This window comes from Nelumbo lutea, chromosome 6 (assembly GCF_056320005.1).
Source record: "Nelumbo lutea isolate HS-2025 chromosome 6, American lotus-T2T, whole genome shotgun sequence".
NCBI lineage: Eukaryota > Viridiplantae > Streptophyta > Magnoliopsida > Proteales > Nelumbonaceae > Nelumbo > Nelumbo lutea.
In genome coordinates this window covers 26,334,566-26,342,845 of record NC_142689.1, presented here as the reverse complement: position 1 = coordinate 26,342,845, position 8,280 = coordinate 26,334,566, and positions in this window count along the sequence as shown.

Sequence of the window (8,280 nt, the reverse complement as noted above, 5' to 3'; positions counted from 1 at the left end):
AGAGACAAGAGTTAGCCCTAGTGCTAATAGTATTGTTGGAACCTTTTGTTTTGATCTCTAGTGGGCTATGGATCGATCCTATGGGATTCTAGCCAATTTACTGTCAACATTGTTCTATCTAATGAAAGACTATTTCATGCTTTTGTCACATATTGGCTATTTAGTTACTAATCAATTTTGGTTGAACACCTTAGTTTATTGCTTTATGCCAATGTTTTAAAAGCGACCTCGGAACCGGAATCGTTCTGACCATTGGTTTCCAAATTGACAGTCAAAAACCGTTCTAACAAAATAAATTAAAAAATAAAAAATAATTTAAATTTAAAAAGCGGCCAAAATTGTTGAACGAGTCAACGATTCAACTGCTTGGGTCAATAGATTGTCGATCGATTCAACGGTTTTTGGACATATATCAGGTTTGGAGTAAAATGGAACCAGTTGTCTGGACGGTTTCCAGGCCAAATGGTACGACCATCCAGATCAACGACGGTTCGAAAACCATGATTTATGGCCTCCTATAGGGTTTTTAAAATTGAACCAAACAACGAACCAGTCAAGGGTCTGGTTCTCGGGCCGAATGGTCCAATCATTCAAACCAAATGGACAGCCTATTATAGAAAAAATTAAATAAATAAATAAATAAAAAGCCAAAGCCATTGGATGGTTCGAACGGTTTGATAAATAAATAATATCAATGGTTTCTGGCGAAATAACGGTTTTAGGGTAAAATGAAACTTGACCGGTTCCCAGTTTTTTGGTCCAATCCAATTTTGAAAACCATACCTTCCTAATAAACAAAAAGAAAAAATTATTGTATGAAATTGGATTAAGAAGGTTGTTGATAATATTAATAGAGCATTAGAGCATGGTGCCTCATGGGTGATTCCAATGCTCTACAAAATAGTTTAAATAAATGTGAGGGAGAGATGTTCACTCTAGCCAAACTAGAGATTTTAATGATGTTATATTTAGTTGTAAATTGATCGATCTTGACATTAAAAGTATTTAATTTACATGGAGGAACTCTTCTACTAGGGAGACAATTGATTGGTATTTGGTTAATGATGTTGGGAAATGTGAATTTCCATAGAGGAATCTTGTCAAACTCCTATTTTTATCCTCTGACCATTCACCTCTCTTGCTCGAGACCAACCTTTCTAAATGCTCTACCCCAAACCACTCAGGTTTGAGGCCATGTGGTACCTTGACCCCAGCTTTTCGGGTCTGATTAGAAATGATTGGGAGTGTGATGTTAGTAGGTCTAAAGCAATGCAATTCATTAAAAAAGGAATATTCTAGTCCATAAAATTAAAGACTATAATAAAAAACATTTTGGGAATATAAAAATTAGGAAATCTGATATCTCAATTGGAGAATGTTAAAAAAAGTTTGTTTGAGGATCCTGCTAATCCCTACCTAATTAATCTACAAAGTTCTCAACAAAAGCAGTTAAATAATATATTGGCTCGTGAAAAAGTTTTTTGGGCCAAAAAATCTAGAATTGAGTGGCTTAATTTTGGTGACAATAATAATCTATTCTTCCATATTAGCACGCATCACAACCAGAAGATGCAAAAATAGAATTCTTGGTATCAAAAATTATAGCGGGGAGTGGATAGTTTTTGCTACTTTGTTGAGGACAGATTTAAATATGAAGGTACATGTGATGCTGAGTTTGTTAATGACATCAACCCATCTCTAATGAGTTTAATCAAAACATTGTTAGTGAGGTTTCTAATGCCGGAATTTATAATGCTCTCCAGGCACTTCTAGGCTTAAAAGCACCTAGTCCAGACAGCTTAAAGTGGAGCCCAGATTTTCTATTCACTCTTTATCTGCACTGAATTGCAGTCATACATCTCTCAATTCATAATAGAGATGTGTGGCTCCAATTCACGGCAGGTAGAGAGTGGGTAGGAAAAGTGAATAGGAAATCCCGAGTGTTTAAAATGCCTTATTTAAAAAAATAATAATAATCTAGCCAATAATTGATGGTTCCATTTGTTTGGTTGTTAGGGCATTTTTTCATTATTGGAAAATGAATAAAACTCTTAATATAACATTTGTTTCTCTCATTCCCAAAAAGGGAACTCATAAACAGTAAATGATTTTAAACCCATTAGTCTATGCAATGTGATTTATAAAAGTATTTTCAAAATTCTAGCTAACTATATCAAGCATCTCCTTGATAATACCAATTCACTATTCTAGAGTGCATTTATGCCAAATAGACAAATATCTAATAATATCTTAATTGCTCATGAAGTTTTCCACTCCATAAGGAAAAAAAAAATAAAAAATGATAAAATGGAAATTATGGTTTGCAAAATTGGCATAGATATTTGAGTGGGGTTTTATCAAAAAAGTGCTTCTCAAATTTGATTTTCACCACAAGTAGGTTTCTTGTGTCATGGAATGTATTAGGCATGTTTCCTTTCATATCCTTATTAATGGCACCCCTACAAGAGATTCTACCCTTTAGGCCCCATTAGTTTACTGTTAAATAAGCCTAAGAAAGTTGGTCAATAGGTATCTTTTTACCATTGACCAACTTTACAATGTTCTTTTTACATTTACTGATGGGCCCTACAATAAAATAAGCTCCACTTCTCTAGTAAAACTTACCCATTTCCCAAGTGGGTAAGTAACTTTCTCACATGGAGGGGAAATTTTATAAATAATAATGTGATAATTTTGTCCATTTTATATTAACTTTTATGGGTAAAAATGACATTCTGTTACTTAACTGGAATCCTGAAAATCAAAAGAACATGGGTAAGTAAATTATAAAAATGCAAATGAATGAGGCCTTAGGGGATTAGACAAGGGGACCCCTTTGCCCGTACATTTTTGTTTTGTGCTAAAGCTTTATCATTAAAACTTGAGAGTGAATCAATCAGTATGGATAAATTAATTGGGTGTGAAATCCCTAGGAGTGGCCCTTCCATTCCAATTTTACAAGTTGTTGATGATTGCCTTTATATTTGCGAGAAGTTCTATTAATGCATGTATTAAAATTAAGGATATTTTGGGTAAATATGCCTTTCTTCAAGTCAAAACCTAAATTTCTCTAAATCTGTCTTGAGTTTCTAAAAAAGATATCTCTAGAAAATTGCAGAGGATCATGTCAAAATTTCTTAAAATCCCTTGAGTGACAAACAAAAAATCCAAGCACTGGGGGTTCCCATTCTAGAGGGCAGCCTTGTTATTTATTTATTTTTTTTTGTGTGTGAATACCAACTTATTCTTTCTCTTAAACGTTGGGGATTTTCCAAGCTTGTGCATCCAAGTTGGTGAACATTCTTTTCTAATCTTTGTTTTTTTTTTTTTTTTCTCATCTTCAATCGAATAGTGGACATGGCATCCAACCAACATTCTCATTTTTTTTCTATGAATATCAATTTGATGTTCTTTCTCAATTTGTCTTTTAAATGAATGAATAAATGTTTATTGGGGAAAAAAGACCACCAAACACCAATATAAAATAAGTGTTTATTTTTTTAAAATATGCACTTGAAAAAGTTGGTTGCCAAACACACATAAGTGTTTATTCAACTTGTTTTTCAAATAAGCACTCCCAAACTTGGCCTAAATTACCTAGTTAGAATTCTATCTGATTCAAAAGCTCATATGTTTGAGTTTGGCTCAACTCAAGCTCATAATGATGATGATGATGATTGAAAAAGTGGGGTGCCACACACACATAAGTGCTTATTCAAATAAGCACTCCCAAACTTGGCCTAGATTACCTAGTTAGAATTCTATTTGATTCAAAAGCTCATATGTTTGAGTTTGGCTCAATTCAAGCTCATAACAACAACAACAAGGATGATGATGATGATGATGATGATGATGAGAAGAAGAAGAAGAAGAAAATTATTATTTATTACACAAATAATTAAAAATATTATATATAAGTTCAACTATTATTGCGAACAAAGCTTGAATGGTTCATGTAGAGGTGTAAAGTGGGGGCGGTGCGGGCTGTGCCACCCTCCCCGGTGAAAAATTTAGGGGTCAGCCCGGCACGGCCCATGGCCCGGGTCCATATGGGCCTGTGGGCCAAGCCTTGGGCCAGGTCGGGCCGTGTATTAGGCCAAAGCTATTTATTTAAAAAATTAATAAAAAAATTTAAAATTTTAATTTTATATGAATTTTGTGTATAAAATTGCTTATATATGCAATAATTAAATAAATTAGTATAATACAATTAAAAATATATATATTAATATATTATTACATAATTATAATATATAAAATATATATATAGGCCATACTGGGCCGAACTACGGGCTGGGCTGTGCCGCCCGCCCTGATGTACACCTCTAGGTTCATGAGAAAATGACCAATAAACTAGTAGATTGGGAAAAAATTACTCTAAAGTTGACCCTCACCAATGCCTTGGGACTTTACCTCATTTCATCATGAGGTTTTTAAAATCCCAAATAGTGTGATTGATGATTTGGACAGGACACAGAGATTTTATCCGGTCCAAATCTAGTAATAGGAAACCTATCCACACTGCTAAGTTGAAAAAAAAGTGTGCACCCCTAAAACAATGATGATGTTGGTCATGATGGTATAGAAAATTTGGACCTCATGGTAAAGGAGGTAATGAATGCTGATAGAAGAACCTGGAACGAAGGTCTCATCAAGTCTTTAGTTTCTTCAGGGTCGTGGAGGAAAATCCAATCTATCCTCATCCCCTCTACGAATAAAGAGGATAATCTAGTCTGTAATCCTCTAATGGTGATGTTACAACCAGATCAGCTTATAAGTTGGAATGTTTGGCATTTCAAAATAAGGCTCCTCCTCAGAATGAAATGAAAAATATTTGGAAATTACTCTACCCTCCTAAATTATTATTTTTTTTCTTTTCTTCTCCTTAACCATAAATTCCCCACAAAAAAAAAAAAAAAAACTTGTTAGAAGGGGCTACAACATTGATAGTGCTTGTGCAATTTGTGGTGAAGAGGGATCTTGATCATATTTTCAAAATTTTCCACTATGCTAAACAAGTTTGATGGTTAGTGGGGGCAAACATCGATGGCCCAATGGAGGGTGATATTTCGGTTAGAGAGGACCTTTAAATAAAAAATTTATAAAAATAGGTCCTTGGACTTATGGTTAAAGGAAAAAATGTATAATTATTTTATGATACATTTGAAAAAATAAAAATGAGAATCTGTTCAACAATAAATCGATTCCTCCCCCATTCTAATAGAGAAAGCTATGGACTTATTCCTAAGCATTAAAGCTTCTCATGAAGGTGACACCAGACATTGCCAGAAAATCATGGAAGAGTATTTGTTGGGATAGCCCACAAAAGGGGTTATCAAAATAAAATTTGATGCCTCTTGGAAATAAAAAATTATTGCATTAGAAAAACTACCGTTAATGTTGCTGAAGCATGGTCCAAATGGGAGATAAAATTGGTTATCGGTGCACAATGTCATGCTAAATTTAAGAAACGCATGACCCCCTAGAACCTTTCAACAATCATAGAAGAGTGTTGGGACTTGAAAGAGATGATGGATCGTGGCCTCTCCTATCACCATGCCTTTTAGGAAACAAATAGAGCTTTTGATTGATTGACTCACACAGCTTTTCAAAATATATCCCATAACAGCTTTAGATTGGTTGATTCACATTGCTTTTCAATATACACTTAAAGCGTGCACATGTTTTGCATATGATAATTCTAGATAATGATAATGATAGGAATAATATATCCAAATTTTTCTATAAAATTTATATTTTTTATTCACTATTAATTATATACATATTACAGAATCTCGATCTGATTACGTAAACACTTCATATTGGGCTACAAAGTTTTGGGTATCATTGGCAGACCTACCTATTTGGTTGGATTCTTCTTCTTGTAATGTTTTATCTTCTTAGTGTATACTTTTTTGTTTATTTATCAAAAAATGTAAGATTTAAAGATGAGGAATTGGATGAGGTGAAAATTGTAGTTCAAACAACATTTTAAACATCACAATTAAATAGAGATTAAATTAAAAAATGAGTGTTTTAGGTGGTGTTTGATAAATATGAAATTTCAGATCTGAAAAGTTAAAAAGATATTTTTTGTCTGAAATCTGAAAAGAAGCATATGTGTTTTTCTATTTTTTAGAGGCTCTGAATCCATAAGTTTGTTTGTGTTGGATCAACCATTTACCATATGAAACTTAATGATTTTACTATTTTACCCATAGAACATACTATTTGAAAATGTTGAATTCAATTTGCATTATCTCATAAAAAATTATTATTAACCTCAAAATAATAGCGAAACAATACAAATAAAAAATAAAAAATTAATAATTAATAATTAATAATTGGTGATGTAACCGTTTTCGGCCACGTACCAATGTTTTGTGATGTGAAATTTTTTGGCTAAGTACCTCGTCATTTGACCCGGTGGTGGCGTGCCTTAGTGATGAGCTACTTGGTGGTGAACTGCCTACTAGCGAACTGCTTGGTGGAGAACTGCCTAGGGGCGAACTGCCTGGTGGCGAACTGTCTGGTAGCGAACTGCCTGGTGGCGAGCTCCCTGGTGGCGAACTGTCTGGTGGCGAACTGCCTAGTGGCGAGCTCCCTGGTGGTGAACTGCCTGGTGGCGAACTGCTCGGTGGCGAACTGCCTGGTGGCGAGCTGCTCGGTGGTGAACTGCCTAGGGGCGAACTGCCTGGTGGCGAACTGCCCGGTGGCGAACTGCCTGGTGGTGAACTGTCTGGTGGCGAACTGCCTAGTGGCGAGCTCCCTGGTGGCGAACTGCCTGGTGGTGAGCTCCCTGGTGGTGAACTGCCTGGTGGCGAGCTCCCTGGTGGTGAACTGCCCAGTGGCAAACTGCCTGGTGGCGAGCTGCTTGGTGGCGAACTGCCTAGCGGATAGCTACCTGGTGCCGAACTCCCTACTAGGCGGCCGGTGACTTAGAGAATAGTGGAGCTCCCTGGTGTGGCGCAATCCGACTGCCCTCAGCATGAGGCGGTCTTCTTTCCTTTGTAGGCAGTGGGAGCTGAGGGACCTGCGAGAACTCCATCTTTTCCTCCTCTTTGTAGGTGGCGGGAGCTGAGGGACCTGCGAGAACTCCACCTTTTCCTCCTCTTTATAGGTGGCGGGAGTTGAGGGACATGCGATAACTGAATCAGAGGTCCCGGGGGTATTTTCCCGACGGGGGCTCTCCAACGCTTAAGTTAGCACTCTGATTGTAGAGAGCTTTGAAGATAATATGAGAGAGCTAGAGAGCAGGGGTTATTTCCCTTTTTCCAATCCCCTCCCCTTTGGGGGGTGAGGTCTTTATATACTGGAGTCCTCGTGAGTTAGGTGGGTGAAAAGCCTCCAAATGGTAAGACTTGTCACATCTTGTTAGAACCGGGGGACGGTGGTGAACTCCTCGAGGTCGTCAGGCTGGCGCTTGTGTCAGGCAGCCAGGTTAGCGCCTGGGTCGGGTTGTCAAGGCGGCGCCTACGTCAGTCGGCGGATCGGTGTCTGGGCCAGGTCGTCAGGTTGGCGCCTGTGTCAGTCGGCGGGTCAGTGTCTAGGCCAGGTCGTCAGACAGGAGATTTTCCTACGATACGCCAAACTACTCCTGTACCGAACTTCTCTACAAGTGGCGAGCTGCCTATAGCTAGCTGTCTGGGGGCGAACTCCCTATGGCGAGCTGCTTGTGGCGAGCTCTGCCGAACTATTTGTGGCGAGCTTTGCCGAGTTGTGGGGTATGTATGCCACCGAGTTTATCGGTGGGCGTCTTATGGGCGGCTTGGCCAGATCATGTGCTAGGCTGGTCCATGTCAGCCAGGTCGCGCAGGCCGCACAAATCGCGCATGCCGCGCGCAGGTCGCACAAGTCGCGTCAGGCCGGCCAGACCCAGGTGGGTCACCAACTTCGTAAGTTTGTTGGCTGGGTGTTTACCTAGTTGTCACGAGGTGCCACGTGTCACAATTCTACTGGAGGGCCAAATCTGCCCTCCAGTAGAGTTGGTAATTAGTAATTAGTAATTAATAATTAATAAATGAAATGATCAAAATTAAAAAAATAATTAATGACTATAAAAATATTTAAATAATTAATAATTTACACAAATAAAAATTAAAATAATTTTTAAAACTTAATGAAATAATTAAAAATTACTAGTTAATAAAAATAGTTAATAAATAATAAATAACACAAGTAAAATTAATAAAAATGATTAATGTTTAATAAAAATATTAAAATAATTAATATTTAATAATTAGTAAAATAATTTATAATAATAATAATAATAATAATAAT